We start from the raw sequence: 17670 nt of genomic DNA on the forward strand, positions 1-17670 counted from the left end.
CATGGCTTTAAGGAAACACAGAAACAGCACATCTCGCGATATATTGATGTTGCGTATTTTTCCTCTTCTCCTTATTTTTTAAACTCCTAAGGCTGCTTGCTCAAAAAAAAAAAAAAAAAACTCATAAAGGGCGCGAATGGTAACGTTTCTTTCTTTTTTTTTAAACAAAACAAAAAAAGTGTTTACATTACATGGGAACAATTTTGAACAAAGAACGCGTTTTAACGTTTATCCTAATAAAAAATGTAAAACACGTTTCAGAAATTTTATTCTTTTTTTATTTCTTTTTAATTTTTAAACATTTTTATTTTTATTTTTATTTTTCCTTTCTTTTTATTTTTTCTTTTTTTTTTTCCGGCCACGGCCTCCAAGGCTGCGGCCGACGGGGCGGCCTCGCCGCCACCCACGGCGAGGCTCGCGGCCGGGGCGAGGCCGAGCTCGCGTGGTTGGGCAAGGCTCGGCCTCGCCGGATCCGGGCGAGGCCGAGCCTCGACGGCAGGCCGCCGCCATGGCCGAGGCCGCAGAATCGGGCGAAAGAAAAATAAGGAAAAAAAAAGAAGAAGAAAAGAAAAAGAGAAGAAGAAGAGAGAGAGAAACGCTTTTGAAGAAACGTTTCAGAAAGGAAACAACTTTTTTTTTTTCTTTTTCTGCTCTTATTTCGCCTTAAACAAAACAAAAAAAACAAAACGCAACCAAACGCGTTTCTTTCCTTTTTTGTTCGGGAACACTTTCCGTACAGAAGTGTTCTGGAAACGTTTCTTAGAAACGTTTCCATGCACACCCAAGGCTGCTCCGGAGCCTCTCTTCATTTTCATTTTTTGTTTGTTTTTTCCTCCTCATTTTTCCAACCACATCCTCACCATAACGCGCTTCTCTCTTTTGTCCTCTAGCTCTCCCCACTTTCTTTCGCCTGACTCTCTCTTCTTGTCTTGCTTTCTTTTTTGGGTTCCCCGCCCAAACCCTTAATGAAAGATTAATTGCTGCTTAGTATTCCAAAGTCTAGCATTATCGGGCCCCATCATCGACCTATCAAGTTCGCTAAACTCAGTCATCAATGGACTGACTATTTTTGTTTGAACACGAGCTGCACCAACATGGCAAGAAACAGAAAAGTAAAAACTCAGGGCTCATTGATTTCTAATACTTGATCATAAAAATTTTTGAAAAGAAATTTTAATATCACTGCTTTGAGGATGGACGCACTCTCAACAAGTGAACCGAGTGATCGAATTCAATAATACGATAGAATCATCTCAAAGATTTAAGTTTAATAGTTATTTTATAGGCGACATGACAGATACGATAATTTGAAATTCAAGCAATGTGATGTCTTGATGTATCATAGGAATGTTATTTAGATATGCAAACAATAAAGAGGCAACGGCATACCGGCAATGACTTGGGTAGTAACAACGCATCTATGAGGCCTATCCCTTATTCGATTTTTTTTTTATTTCTATTTGTTTTTGTTCATGTTTTTTTTCTCGAACCGCTCTAATATGAATTAAATAGTAGACATCTTAATATAAATTCAACAATAGAATTCTCCATTTCATTTTTGAATTTGAATGAGACTTTTTCTCTAATTTTTTTACTAATTCATTTAGATTACATTTTATATTATCACTAAAATTTTATTATGTGATTTAACTTATTGTTATATCATCCATATAAAAATCAAAATATAATCTAACTAAATAGAATAAATAAAATCAAACAAAATCGAAATGCTCATTAGACCATGGGATAATCATATTATCGACATTGTAGAAAACAGAAATTCTAATAATTTTTAACTACTAACTAAAATATGTAATGTGTTTGTAGGTAGTATCTCATTCTGTTTTCTTCTCACCCACTCGCTCTATGCGCAATTATTGAGCCGTGACCATGTGAGTGCTAGACTAAAGCCTCCCCTCAGCCGGGTTTTTTCCTGCTTTTTATGTCCTTACCTTTTTCACTAAATCTTTGCTGAAGATATGGTTCATTATGTGGAGGTGCTAGTTTTTTCTATGTTGTGTCCACTTCTGAACTACCTTTTTGACCCAAAATTCCACGATTTCTGCGCGCCACACCCCCCCTCCCTTGTTTCTGTTCCTTTGTGTGTTTTCACATTGCCAATTTCCTTCATTCACACCCGCGGGAATGCCGTGTGGAAACTGGAAAGTGGCTTCGAGTCGACCATTTCGGTCAGCCAGAAGGAGGGAGCGGAGAGGACTTCTATTCGGAGAGCGGGCTGCGTCCAAAACTTTCACAAGAATTGCCATTTAACTTCACCGCGGAAAATTTAGGGTCAGGTCATGTAGGGTTAGTTCATAAAAATTCACAATCAGGGCCGCAATGTTAAATGTGAAATAATGCAATGGAGAGAGAGAGAGAGAGAGAGAGAGATTGTGGGATTATGAATGTACTTTTATTAGGGGTCAAATTATCGGTGAATCTGATCGTTAAATTTCATGAAAATGGGAATTGGACCTTTAAATGAAAATTTATGTATCGACAATAATTAATCTTACGTATTAGTAAGTAATTGTTTCTCTTTAAATCATCCCTTAGTTGAATTTTTTTTTCTTTTTGGTCTAAAGGTCTAGACTGCATACAAAATTGGTCTTGTGAATTCATTAGTACAGGTAAAATTCTAAATTTGAGTCAAGATTTATGCAAAGTAAATAAGCAACACTACTCATGAAGATTTTCCTATTGATTTCTAGAGGCAAAAAAGAGCAATGCTATGCATAAGAGAACTGGACATATATATATAAAGATGGATAGAAAATGATAAGGAAAATAGTGCGGTAGCTCTCTTAAGAAAATTTTGCTTTTAATTTTTCATTTTCCTTGGAAAGTCTAGAGAATTTGGCAATTAAGTAAACCATAGTTTAACATTCCATAATAATATTCCACCTCATTCGGTGCACTAATTTTTTGATATATTTACATATTTAGCACCATTTCGGGCAAGACAAAGAAAGATAAGTAGGCTCAAAAGTTTATCGGGTGCACGTTCGCATGAGTTTCCTCGTGGTTAAAGCTGAAATTGGCTCAAAGGCGAACGCGTGTTCTTGAGTAACACTGTCCCACTCCTTTTTATGACAACGACATCAGAGACAATTACCTGACACGATTGGAAAAAGAAAGGGGGGGAAGGGGGAAGAGGTCTTATTGTGGCTTCCAAAAGAGGCCACTTGAAATCTCCCAAAAAAAGTGAAAGTTATGCGAGGTGGAGTGACATCCATATAAATAGACAAATTGCTCATTATTTGGGTAATAGGTTATTGTTTAGAAATAAAAAGGAAAAAAAGATATAAATAGTGAAGCAATGAGGCAGCAATATAATAGGTCACTTGTCAACCCCCATGCATTATATTAAATTAAAATATTATTACGTCCATTGTCGATCTAGAAAATAGTTTGCACATTCCTAATTAAGAGTTGAAAAGTGAAATAATTCATTCGCAAAAATTACTCCAAACACACATCACTCATTCACGGTATATGTGTATTAAGGTTTTAACATCAATTATGCTTCCAGCAATAATCCATTCAATTACCAGGTTTTTGGCTAACAATGTGTCTATATTTAGTTTAATATATTCAAATAATAAGACCAAACAGATAATATATTTGGATGTTCAAAATTTTTACCCATGGGGGTTAATTAGGAATGCCAACTATTTAATAAAATATTGAAAATATTATTATTTCATAGTATCTAGAGAATGAAAATAAATAAATAAATAAAGTCAAAGTCATGCGAGGGTGAAATAAAAGCAATCAAATCATTAAAGAGAGAAAAATCATTTTTATTTATTATAGTAATAGGTTATAGTGTAGAATGAAAACGAAAAAATATAAATAAAAGAAAGGGCAAAAGCATGCGACGACACCTATCTAATGTGCCATTGCTCCAGGAGGCCTCCACGTAGCACCCGAGTTGTCTATTCCACCGTCCATCTCGCCGACACGACGGACAGGAAAAAACCCACGCCGGACCCCCCACCGTCGAAACGGCACATGTTGGTGTCAGCGGGAGCGTCGGACCGGGCCCCGCCCCGGTTCACGAGGATCGCCACCGATGACGTGGACATGTCAAGAAGGGGGGCAGGATCAAAGCAACGGACGGCTTGGATTCAGCGGGGCGTGGTCGTTCGGCTTGTCGTACGCCTGGCCATGTGATCACATGAATTGGGCGTACTACGGTTAGGTGGAACAAGGGGAGAGGGTGGGGCCCGTTGGGCCGGGGAATGTAGTTAGGCCATGATGATGGACGGCTGGATGGACGGATGAGTATTTGGTTGATGAAAAGGAGGAAGCGCCATAAGTCGGGGATTTCTGGGGGTCCTGATTCAACGCAATTGACAGTGTGAATGTGAAAATCGATCCCCAATGAACACAATCAACGCCTCCTGACCCAGCATCTAAGGGGGAGAAGGTTGTCATTGGTGATTAGGCCTTGTAAATTGGTATTTTCATGGTTTGATTTTAATTTGATAAATTTACCTATACAAAAGTGCTAAAATAATCTAAGCGGGGAGATCAACCGTAGCCCAACAGAGACCAATATTAGTTTGACGTGATATTGCTATGGTTGTTACGTTTGTTGTCCGACAATGATATAACGTACAATTATGTCTGTGACTACGGACTTCTGTATTGAGTTGTGATTTACGTGCTTTTTCTAGCGGTAAAATTTAACATATTTGTAACTTTCAACAGGGTCGCCAATTAGAATTCGAGACCTTGACCAAGTCCAAGTCTCTCCCTTTCTCTCACACATAGAAAAACATGATGAAATGATAAACGACGGAGACATTTCCTGCGCGCGTTCTAAGCAAGTGTGCTGTTTTCTCTTGTGGCAGAGTCCCTCTCAATTCTTCACCAAAACCTGTTCATTCCCATTTCCAGCAGCAGGTGAATGCCCTTGTTTCTCTAGGAATTGGGTTTCCGCCTTTGAAAGAAGATGAGAAAGAAATAGTCGAGAGAAGAGGAGAAGAGAATTTTCTTTGTATTATGTATATCATTCAATGTACAATGTCCACTATGTTTATAATACAAAATGTGTATAAGAAAAGCAAGTAAATATTTTACAATTTGGATCCGATTAGATCCGATACTAAATGATCGTGATTGATCTTGAATGATGTTGTGAATCTTTACGTGTATCTTCCAACACTCCCTTTCAAACTGGTGGCTTGTAGATATCCAAGATGCCTAGCCTGCTTAGAAAATACGCATGCTGGCTTTGACACAAGGGTTTGGTGAAGACGTCCGCTGGTTGCTCTTCTGTTTGAATCCCCAATGTCTCGATTATCCCTTGTTGGATCTTTTCTCGTGCAAAATGGCAGTCCACCTCTATGTGTTTCGTTCTTTCATAAACTATCAGGTTTAAGGCAAGTTTGAGGGTCGCATCATTGTCACAAAACAATTTGGTTGGCCCTTCAACTTGTACCCCAAGATCTCGAAGTAATCCACGTAGCCACACTACCTCACATGTGGTCTTTGTCATGGCTCGATATTCCGCTTTTGATGAGGATAATGAAACAATCGGTTGCTTCTTTTTCTTCCATGAAAGTAAAGAATCCCCTAACTTGATACAAAAACCTATTATGGACCTTCTGCTCATCCGACATGTCGCATAATCTGCATCACAATATGCATTCATCCTCATATCACATTTCTTGGAGAGGAGAATCCCAAGACCTGGACATTTTTTCAAATATTTTACCACTTTGAGTGCTGCATTCATGTGGGACTGCTTTGGATTGTGCATGAACTGACTAAGGATTTGCACAGCATAATTGATGTCCAGCCTAGTCATAGTTAAATATATGAGTTTCCCAACAAGTTTCTGATAACTCATTGGATCCTCAATGTAGGATCGGCTTCTTGAGAGACTCTAGTATCATACTCTGTTGTGGTCAATTTGATATTTTGCTCGTTTGGAATTACAGCTAGCTTACATTCTGACTGTCCGGCTTCTGATATGATTTCTAAGGCAAATTTTCTCTGGCTGAGAGATATTCCTTGGTCGTAGCTAACTGGACAAGTAGCTTACTACTCTTTGAAGGGAAGTCTAAACTGGATGGCTGTAGAGGTACTCTGCTTTTGTGAACGTTAATGCTACATTCCTTTTTTTTTTTTTTTTTTAACATGGTGGAATGATGTAGTCTATCCTGTGGCTCATACAATCCTTGATGGCATATGATTACAGCACAGATCTCAATCGTACTGCTGACATCTGAAGTTTGGGAAGTACTATTTACAGGGAAACCTCCTTGGAGTGAGTATGAGCGGGTAAGAATGCTGCATTGCTTTTCATTTTCTCTATTTGTCCTTCCAAGTAATAAGCTTCCAACCAAATTTGTGTCACCGTTTTCTGTTGGAAGTTCGGGACTGTGCATATTACCATTTGTTATGTGATATGTGTCTTTGGTTTCTATTTAAGGTTTAATAATTAATGTAGGCTCAAGCTATATTTAAGGTGATGCAAAGTTCTCCACCAATACCTAAGATGTTATATGCCGAGGGAAAGGATTTCCTGCAATGCTGCTTTTGAAGAGAGCCTGCCGAGAGGCTTTCAGTTGCTATGCTACTTGAGCATGCTTTCTTGCAAATTTGAAGTGATGATTGACTTATTTCAAGTGCCATACCTTGTTGCAAAAGTAATGTCTTACTATAAAGTTCCAGATTTGCTAAACCAAAAGTATCATGAGGTCCATAGGTGTGATGAAGTACTTGTCTATCGACAAAATTAGATGCATGTCTGAGCGGTGGCATACTTTGATCTAGGCAATTTGACAGTGTTGCCTAATCTAAATGGAGAGCTAGGCAATTTGAAAGTCTTGCCTAATCTAAACATTTTACTACGGAGTGCATCCTTATCATAGACATTTTGTCTATTACTTTAATTTCATCAAAATTGAATGGTATTGATATGGCTCCAAATAAGCAACAAATCGGCAAAACACAAGCAAGAAACCCAGAAAAGAAAAAGGAAAAAGAAAATCCAAGTGATGATGCATCAGAATCCCGGAAATAATTTTGGAAGCAAGTACTCCGTCGATTTGGTTGGGGGAACATTGGCAGGTTTGGCAAACCTGCATCTTAGGATTGGGGAAGTCAAGAGAAGAGTAGCAAAGTTATGGGCATTGGAGACTCTTGATTCTTCCTTTAAGAATGTCGATCTCAACAAATACATGAGATTTCTCCAACTAGAGTGGCTCTCATCTCCATCACCAAATTCCAGAAAATTAAGAAAAGCCATTGGGTGTCAGTAAATGTAAATGATGATGATTCGAGATCTTGCGACTTCCAAAAGGAGAATTGACGTTGATTGTTGCAAATAGCTCGTGACTTGTGTCTATATTTCATCTTGTGTCTATGAAATGCAAATAGCCCATGAATTTTGTTTAAAATATCTCACGTCGTTCATTTATGAGATTTTAATGGGCCTAATATTTATTTAATTTCCCTTCAAATATTTTTTCAAATTTTTAGGTTGGACTTCTTCATTCGTGCGTGATGTAGTTATTGCATGAGTATATTGTGTTATATACTCATCACCAATACATCGCAGGATTCATCATGACAGGGACTTTTGCTCATGGGGTTATGAAAAAGTTAAGTGCTAAAAAAATATCAACTCTATATTTTTTGATGATATACTAAACAATTTGAAAGACTATGATTGGCCTTAGTAAGTAAGTCACATTTTACATTTTCACGTTATTTGGCACACAAAATGTCGATATAATTAATATGAATTCAGAGGCCGCAATTGTAATTGGCTCAAAGGTGAGTGCATCTTCATGAGTAATACCGGCAAACTCCTTTTGAGATTATCCTTCCTAGGGCATGTTCTCCAACTTAGATAACCTGATAATTTTCCTCTTTTTTTCCGATAGTATAATTTAATTTCCCTTTATTAATTACCTCTGTCAAGATCTAGTGCATATCTCTACTCGTGCGTTCGTTCCTGGTAAAATAAGGGGATTAAATTAGGGTTAATACCCTAAAAAACCCCAAACTGGTACACTTGTGACACATTTACCTCAAACTATTTTTTTGACCATCAAAAACCCCAAACTGGTATACATTTGACAAATTTACCCAAAACCGGTACACTTGTGACAAATTTACCCTGTGTCAATTTTCGTTAAATTTTATTCTCAAATTATTAAGTTAAATGACACGTGACGCTTAACCGTATACCAATTTATGATTTTACGCTCCGTTTGTCATAGTTTACAATTTTTATGATTTTTTGTGGTATTAATCCAATTTAGCATAAGATATATTTGTCACAAATTTACCGTTTAGGGTTTTGCAATCGAATAAATTAGTTTGGGGTAAATTTGTCATAAATGTACCAGGTTTAGGGTTTTTTATAGTCATCGTGGTAAATTTGTCACAAGTTTACCAGTTTAGGGTTTTTCATGGTCAAAAAAATAGTTTTGGGTATATTTGTCACATACAAGTGGCCAGGTTTGGGGTTTTTTAGGGTATTAACCCATTAAATTAATCTTGTTGGCTAACTGTCAACATCAATTAAGACATCAATTAAGCTTTCTCTCTCTCTCTTCATAAATACTTATACACACAGCTCTTACTGTGTATTTTTATCAATAATTTCTTTTCATTATTTAATAATTCGAATATTTTATAAACAAAGACTTGAATTAAAATTTGTAAATACCAAATGTTCCCACACGCATAACGTGTATCGGGTGATAATAAAAAAGGAAGATCCCCATTGGAGAAAAGAGGTCCAGATATATTAATACGGTTTCATTCTCTAGAATCAATTATTTTCTTGGGAAGGTAGTTCGCGATTTTCGAATTGTCTTTGAGTTGACCGGGTCTTAAGCGATTTTTTTTTCTTATGACTCTCGCCTGCATTTGACTCTTATCTCCATTTTCGTTTTCCACATTTTTCAACCACACCCTAACCATAATGCGCCTTTTCTTTTTTGTCCCTTTGTTCTCGCCCTTTTCTTTCGTACAACTCGCTCTTCTTTTCCAGCTGTTCTTTTTTCGGTTCTCTGCCCAAACCCTTAATGAAGACTAATTGGTGTACGATGACATTGAGCGCCATCGTCGACCGATCAAGTTCGCTAAACTCAAGTCATCAACGGACTGACTATCCTTGTTTGAACAGGAGCTTCCACCAGCATGGCAGGAAAATGAAAACAAAAACTCAAGCAAGAACTCATTGATTTTCTAAGATTTGGTCATAAGTATCGATGAAAAGAAACTTTAATACTGCTGCTCCGAGAATGGAAGCACTCCCAACAAGAAAACCCAAGTGATCGAATTCAATTCACGGCGGATGATGCGAGTTTAACAGTCATTTTCTAAGACAATCACAATAGCGATTGCAGTAATTTTGAACTCCCCGGTGAGATGTCTCTTGATGCGGCAGAGGAATCCAACCTATTACTTTTTTATATCATCACTAAAATTTTGTTACATAATTTAATTTACAATTGTATCGTCTACATGAAAATTCGAAATACGATCTAACTAAACGGAATAAATCGAATCTCACTAAATCGAAATGTTAAACAGAAAATAGAATGCCCAGATGAGAATCTGACTTGACAGTCTAGAAAAAAACTGGAATTCTTTCTGATAAATCTTTAAGTTCTAACTAAAACATGTACCGTGTTTCTAGCTGATGTGTCCTTCTGTTTTCCTTTCTTGCTGACTAGCTCTATACGTAAGGACCGGGTCGTGATGGTGTGAATGCTTCGCCGGGGAGTCTCGACTAAAAGCAGCCTCCCTCCGACCGGGATTCTCCTGCTTTTCACCTTTTGCTTTTCACACTAAATCTTTGCTGAAGATATGGTCATTCATCGTGAGGGTGTGCTGCAATTTCTCCGCTGCCGTGTCCTTCTTGACCACGTTCTTCTCCTCATCAGAGCAATCTCCACCGAAGCCCACCGACAGTTCCACTTGCGCTCTTCTTTTATTTCAAGTCTTTTTCAACTTTCTCTGCTTTCGGTTCTGCTTTTCTCTGCTTTCAGCTCTTCCCTTTCTGTTCCTTTTTTGTGTTTTCACACTTCTATTTCCCTTCCTTCGCACTCGCACGAATGCCGAGTCGAAAGTGGACTCAAGTTGACCATTTCGGTTCACAAAAATTCGCAATTTTATTGGAAACGGTCTGTAATTTTAAATGCGAAAGAATGCAATAGAGATTGAGAATGCGAGATTACAAATGTTTTTTTTTTTTTTTTTAATAAGGGGTCAAAATATCAGTGAATTTGATTGCTGAATTTCATGAGAATGCGGATAGGACCTTTAGGTGAAAATCTGTGTCAACAATAATTTTCCTCAAAAGTTAGCAAGTTGTTATTCCTCTTTAAATTATCCCTTTGTTGAATTTTTTTATTTATTTTTGCCTAAAGATCCAAACTGTATACGAAATTGATCTGGTAAATTAATTAGTATATGTAAAATTCCAAGTTTGATTCGAGATATATGCGATGTAAATAAGCAGCACTACTTCCGAAGTTTTCCTAATTAATGTAATGCAAATCATTTCTAGAGGGATAAAAGAGCTAATTGACACTTTTCTTATAGCTAATGATTTATGGCACAAAGATACTAACAGTCGAGAGATGCTGTGGGTTTTTTGAAAGGTTAAGCGCTGGGGGAGCCTCCATTTTATAGTGGAGACAGACAGACAGAGGAGAGAGAACGAGAGAGACCAATGGCATCGGTATTGAAACTTGCAAAGAAGAGAAGAACTAGCACATACCACAAAGTGCTAATTCCTACCTCTAAAATGACGACCGTGTAGCAACTCTGAGATTGTTACGCTATCGGACTCGTCCCCTCTGTCTGATTTGGACAACTCAGCAACTGCAGACTTGACATGTGATCACCAAATAACGTTCATTGAAGATGAAAATTGTTGAGAAGGCTACTGTCGATGGCTATTTGAAGGCACGCGATCACCATTGCTGCAAAATTAGGATATTGGAATCACGATGGACGCTGTCTCCCTTGCGTGATGCCCCCGCCAAACACTCGCTTAAAGCAGAGCATATAAAACAAGATAAAGCCACCTAATCCCGTCCTTCGCGCGTCCCATTCGAGCGTTTTCAGTATTCTCTCCAATAGCGCAGAGACAAAAAGAAGTGACGCAGCCGACTGACTTTTGGATTGTACCCATTTGAAAAATGCACAGCAAGTGCGTATAATTGGGCTCTGATCACCCCTCGTTCTCTCCATCGCTTTGCCTCCTCTGGTGTTTCCCTTTATAAATACGAGCAGGGAATACATCCATCTTATTTAATATAACTGATCCTACCCCCTCTATGGTGAGTTCCTTATACATTTATTATATGTGCAGTTGATTTGTTGAAGGCTGGTGCTACTGTGATTTTGCGCAATGCAAAGATGGATATGTTCAAGGGTTCAATGAGGCTAGCAGTTGATAAATGGGGCCGTGTCGAAGTCACAGAACCTGCAGATTTCACAGTAAAGGAGGACTGTCTCTCCATGATTGAATATGAGCTGGTAAATGTTGCGGACGAGTAGTTGATATCCGATTGCAGCATCGTCATACTTTAAGAATTTCTTAGGTTGTTATAGTCAGTTTCTTATTATAGTTTCCTGATATATCTACTTTTATGTCCGAGATTCTACTTTTGACAATGATGGAGTGGGAAGGTTTCTAATTTCCAGGGTCTAGATTTGGATTTTACTACTGAATCCTTCCTTCTATACATCACTCTGCATTATGATCGATGCTGTATAATGCTAGCCCGAATTTTCATGCTCAATATCAACGTGGTAAATACATTTCTGTGATGAATCCAATTATGCAATCACAAATTCTTGATGTAGTGAGCCAAACATGTAGGTTTGTTATGGATTTGGTTCTATAACTGGGATTAATCAAACATGCACACATCTGTTCTTTTCCCATGATGGATGCACTATTATAAATCTGGGGCCTCGGTCAGTAAGCTCATTAATTTTAATCTACGCAAAGATACTAACAGCCAACCTATATAAGTGTGGAGTGGAGCCGCTCCTGTGAGAATTTTTGGCGAAAATCTCTAAAGCACTTATGAATAAACCAAGCACGCGCATAGCCTATTAGCGCAAAACCGCGTTGAGCAACAAAGTTTGTGGGAGTGTAATGTGATCGGTGAAAATTATAATTCACAAAAAGAAATTATTGGTTCATAGAAGTTTCAAACTTCACCAATGATTTCGTGAATTATATTTCATTCTTTCTAGGATTGGTTCATAGCCTAACAAGCATCAGTTCCGATGCATTACTCTCCAATAACCCAGTATTATTATATTTTTCTTGTCAAAACTTTTTGAAATATGTGGGGGATTGTTGGATATTTCAGTAGTTTTGAAATATTTATTAGAAATTATTATCATCATGAAAGTCATCATTTTTGTAACAGCTTTTTAACGATCATATAACCGCTTTCTAATGGTTGTGTAACGGTCTTCAAACAGCTTTATAACTTTTGATTTATTACTTCATAAACTCTTCATTATTTTATAACGGTCATCTTTTTAATTACTAATCGATTTATGATGATCTCCTAATGACTCTCTCTTTTCCTTGTTTAAATATAAAATTAAACTTCAAACCACAATAGTAGCAGATACAATGTGTTCACACATCTTTCCTTTTCTTCTTGCTAGGTTATACACAAAAGTTGTTATGTTTCCTTCTAATATTCAGTGCGGAGTATAGATGAAGGTTTGTTGTATCTTGGGAAGATAGCCACTGAAGCCTTACGGACCGAGTTTCGTACTCCGAGGGGCGGAATTATCCTTAAGGACAGTGCTTGCACGCCTCAGACATTTCCTTTTATTTTCTGATCTTTTGTAATGCATTTCCAATAATAATTATTATTTTATGTATTCTAATACTTTTTCCAACAGATTTTCCATAAAGAATTCTCTCAAATTAAAAGGCGATGAAATGACACCCGTTGAAATTGTAATTTCTGTGAATGGGGTACAATAATCGTAAGCTTTATTCTTTATTCTTGGACAAGGTCTCTAACGGCATATTATTGTTTGGCTGGATGGGGTTTTAATTAATGTGAACACATCACTTTTAAGATTCTGACTTTTTGTTATAAACTCTACATAGACAAAGTAGTCTCTTTAGTGATGCAAATTAAGGAGAATATGGATCGTCTTAGGGTCTTGCGTACAATATGAGCCACTTGGACTGCAAACTATTTGCACTTCCCAACCAGGCATTCATGAATTGCATTATAAGTACTCAAAGATTCCTGAAGTTTTGGTTGTCACGTAATCACAAGATGACTTGTCATAAGTATAATTTTGTAATATGAAGGGTGTGTTTATTTTACTAAAAATTTTGTAATAAAAGAAAATATTTTTCATGATAATCATTCTTAAAGAAAATAGTTAGTTTTCATTTTTTTTTTGGTGATTTAGGGAAAGTGATTTCCTCTTTGCCAAAAGAAAAAGTTGTTTTCCCCATGTCTAAGCTTGTTGTTTTCAGTTCACTTATATGTAAATTGATTAATCTTCTGTCAACTAAACACTGAAAAGTCGAAAAATAATTTTTCAGGAACATTTTTCCTTCAATCAAACAGACCTAAAATAGGATTTCAATGTAGATTTGGGATGCCATATAGAGGTTGATCCCAAAAACCCTCGATGCTACTTCATTGGCCAAAGAGACCGCTGCCTACTTGTGGGTGTAAAAAAATAAAAATGCCTACATAAATGTATATATATATTGGTCGAATGGTAGGTGCAAATGCAACAATCAAAAGATTTAAAACAGATTAAACTTTCAGTCAATTTTTCAGTTATTTTATATAGAGCTAATAAGTTATTCAATGTTAGTACCTCATAACGTTTAAAGTCGCCATGATTCTTTTCTGTTAATTTAAGTTAATTTTGTTAATTATTTTGGGAGAACGAAGTTAATACACCGTAAAATAATAAGACTATATATAATCAACAACCCTAATTAACTATAATCCACGGGCATAATTCTGGTGTTTTCTTTGTTCCATAGTTATTTGGAATTTACTAGGCCTGGAAATCTTCTATGTAACTCTTGAGTATTATTCTGAGAAAGGAATGTAATTTTTCTTTTGATTTAAAAGAAAAAAAGAGACCCTCTAACAAGTAGATCTAGCAGTAATTCGATCAACTAGTGGCTTGCAATCTATCTGTTGACCTCAGTCATGAGAGGAATACCTGAATACCTAACATGTAGATGACCTCTCTGAAACCCACACAAATCCGGTATGCCAGAAACTAGAATGTCAGATGTGTAGAATCACTTCAGGACCAGACATTTCCCTAAAGAACCTTAAAGCTTGAAGACGCGTCACCCTTAAAAGACAACATCAGATCACCAGCAAAAGACACATGGTTGAGTTGAATCTTGGCACAATAAGGATGACACCTGATTTTCCCGGCCTGATTGGCTGCATTCTCCTGGATCAACACCTCCATTGCAATTACAAGAGGATAGGGAGAGAGGATCACCCCCCTTCAAGAATCCATTTACTTCTACAGGAAGGTTAGGAGTTGTGATGCAAAGCTCGACCCAATTTGACAAAACAAAGCAGAAACCCTAGTAGATTTCAGAATTTCCAAGAGGAAATCCCAATTTAAGGAGTCAAAAACCCTACCATAAGTCGGTCTCTGTCAAGTATCTTAGAGATACATCAATCCTATGATGATGCTTGACTAATTTAAAGACTACCAAAATATTATCTACTCGAATATTTCTACCTTCTACACAAGTGCAAACCGATTCACGTTAATGAAAAGAAGGCAACACTTTTACTTAGCTCATTGGCCAAGATTTTTGCAATCCACTTATTAAAAAAACTACAGTGACTTTGACAATTCTTTTTTACCACCCGTGGTGGTGGCATAGGTGGTTGGTCAAGGGAACTTTTCACGAGAGGTCCCGAGTTCGATCCACTGCGTCGTCAAGCAATTTACCTGGCAGGCAAGGGTAGTGGTGACTCTACCTGTCCCCAGGGTTTACTTCGCCGTGAAGCGGCACACGAGATTCCCTGGGTCACCAAAAAAAAAAAAAAAAAAGAACTAAAGTGACAAATTTTTACTTTAATTTTGTTGAATTCCAAATGAAATTTTGTTTTCAATGTAAAATCTTTTCATAGAAGTTGCCCATAACAATGGGCGATGCTGTCAAATGATTGAGGATCTGGACACGAGCGTCAAGGGAGACGGAATCAATGGTGCAATTCTGATCAAACGCTGCCATCATATTACACCTCCAATCCCATCGTACCTTACAAAGAGTCCATTAGGACGTTGGGCGATCGAGTCAATGGCTCCCATCAAACCCAACGTATAGAATAATTTCTTTTATTTTTTTTAATGATTGCTTTTGCCACTGAATGATAAAATAAAATATCGTCTTTATTCAAATGGCCAGAGCCAGAGGGGGAAGAGAAAAGGCCTTTTCTATAATGGAGGCACATATGCTCTTGAGCCTAAATTCCTAACACAGCCAATGGCTCTTTCATCTTTTCAATCACCCCAAGAACACCAACCTTCATTATCACACTTCCCCCATCAAATCCCTACCATAGGTGGTAGCAGGTATGCTATCCTACAGTAGTTTCGAACTTCGATGTTCTTTTTTGTTGGGGTTTAGATGCTTTGGAGGTTGGAAATGTGGGTGATTCCAAAGTTCATGTGTTCTCGTCATCATTCGAGGTAAAACCCATCATGATGTTTCCCTTGATCCTGGTTATTGGCGCTTTTCAGTTATGTGCATGTGTATTAGTGTCTTTAGTTACAGTGCTTATGAATGGATCAAAATCACAACTGGATAGGCAATTGTAAATGATTTCCCTGCTTTAAAACGACTTGCCAAATGATGGGATTGGTTCGAGGATGTTCTTCCAGGCAATAACAGCTGAATGAATCCGTAGTGCCTTGTAATCGTCAATTTGGGGTTGAGATTTTAATAGCAGGAAGGGCAGGTGTTTGAAGAATTTGATGATAAGGCGATGAATTTTATTTGCCTCAGCTATGTACTAGGATGTGAAGTTAAAGCTACCAAAATTTTGCATCGATCTCCATTGAATGCGGTTGAACCTCTTGCTAACTGACTTCCGCCCTAGGAAAAGATTTGCAATCCGAAGAAGCTTGAGCTAGTCCATTGTTTCACATCTTCACAGATCCGAAGTAACCTGACATGTATGATGTAAAGAAATCCCTACGAGACGTAGCATGAACGGATGCACCACTATTAATTACCCAACTAGTCTCATGAGATACAAAATTCACCACATCACCATAAAAAATAGTGAGAAAGTCTTATTTAAGTGTAGTGACATGATTGTCATCACTGTCATTATCACTTTTCTTCTCTTTACCTTTCTCCTTTTGTTTCTACCTTTTTAACTGGCGACAAAACCTCTGAATATGTCCATTCTGATGACAATAATGGCACTAAATATTAGCAAATTTATTATACTTACCTTTGCTTTTATCTCGACTTTTATCTCTATTTCTCGGACCTCGAGACTCACTTCTCCCCATTTTCTCGACAACCAAGGCATTAGAATGTGAAGAGGATGATCCTTGTGTCTTCCTTCTCATCACTTCATTCAAAATACTACTCTTGGCCAAATCCATGGTAATCGTACCATCTGGGGGCAGAATTAGACAAAAATGTTCAGAACGTCTCTCATGAGTCTGGCAAAGTACCAAGCAACCATAGTGCTTGTATCTCATCATCGAACTTGATTCCCATGCAGCCAACTGATTTATAATTCCTTGAAAAGAATTTAAATGATCGGTCAAATGAGTACCATCTTGATATCTTAGAGCCATCATCTGTTTTATAACTTATTATTCCCAGTCTTTCGAGCATATAACTGTTCGAGCTTATCCCATAAACTGAGTGCATGTGTTTCCTGAATAATATGGTTCAAAACATTATCATCTACCCACTGCCTGATATAACCATACACTTGACGATGAAATATAGACCATTTAGCGTCAGTTTTATTCTCTGGTTTCTCCTCAGCAAATACATGCAAATAAAAATCTTTCACATATAAAAGATCTTCCATCTTCCCTTTCCAAATATGATAATTCGAACCATTCAATGTAACCATTCTACTCGTATTCGTTTCCATTGTTTAACACAAGGTAGAAAAATCAAGCAATAACCAAATGCTCTGATACCACTTTGATGGGAGAACGGTAATAACTCGAACAATATCGAATCAACGCAGCGTAATAAAATAATCTCCCCTCTTGTGTAAACCTAATATGAATCAATATAGTAGAATAAAATAAATACCAAGCACGCAAACACAAGACGATTTTTTTACGTGGAAAACCTCCTCGATGTGAGGAGATAAAAAAACCACGGGACCGGAGCTTTTGTGAACGTTAATGGTACATTCTTTTTTTGTTGTGGCGGAATGATGGAATAGTATATCCTACAGCTCATACAATCCTTGATGGTGAATGATAACAGCATAAGTCTCAATCATACTACTAGTATCTGGAGTTTGGGATGTACTATTATTGAAATGATAACTGTGAAACCTCCTAGGAGTGAGTATGAACAGGTAAGAACGCTGCATTGCTTTTCATTCTGTCAGTCCTTCCAAGGATACGCTTCCAACCAAATCTGTG

At 37.4% G+C, this 17670-nt stretch overlaps 2 long non-coding RNA genes across 2 annotated transcripts; both read left to right on the forward strand.

Moving 5' to 3' along the window:
- The first annotated feature begins 6136 nt into the window (after nt 1-6136).
- On the forward strand, nt 6137-6908 carry LOC120294811. Its single transcript, XR_005552134.1, has 2 exons — nt 6137-6294; nt 6464-6908. It is a non-coding gene; the product is annotated as an uncharacterized LOC120294811 (long non-coding RNA).
- Nucleotides 6909-10951: 4043 nt separating this feature from the next.
- Nucleotides 10952-11817, forward strand: LOC120294813. The gene is made up of 2 exons (XR_005552137.1): nt 10952-11194; nt 11357-11817. It is a non-coding gene; the product is annotated as an uncharacterized LOC120294813 (long non-coding RNA).
- Nucleotides 11818-17670: the final 5853 nt, after the last annotated feature.

The sequence above is a fragment of the Eucalyptus grandis genome, chromosome 6 (genome assembly GCF_016545825.1).
Source record: "Eucalyptus grandis isolate ANBG69807.140 chromosome 6, ASM1654582v1, whole genome shotgun sequence".
Classification (NCBI taxonomy): Eukaryota; Viridiplantae; Streptophyta; class Magnoliopsida; order Myrtales; family Myrtaceae; genus Eucalyptus; species Eucalyptus grandis.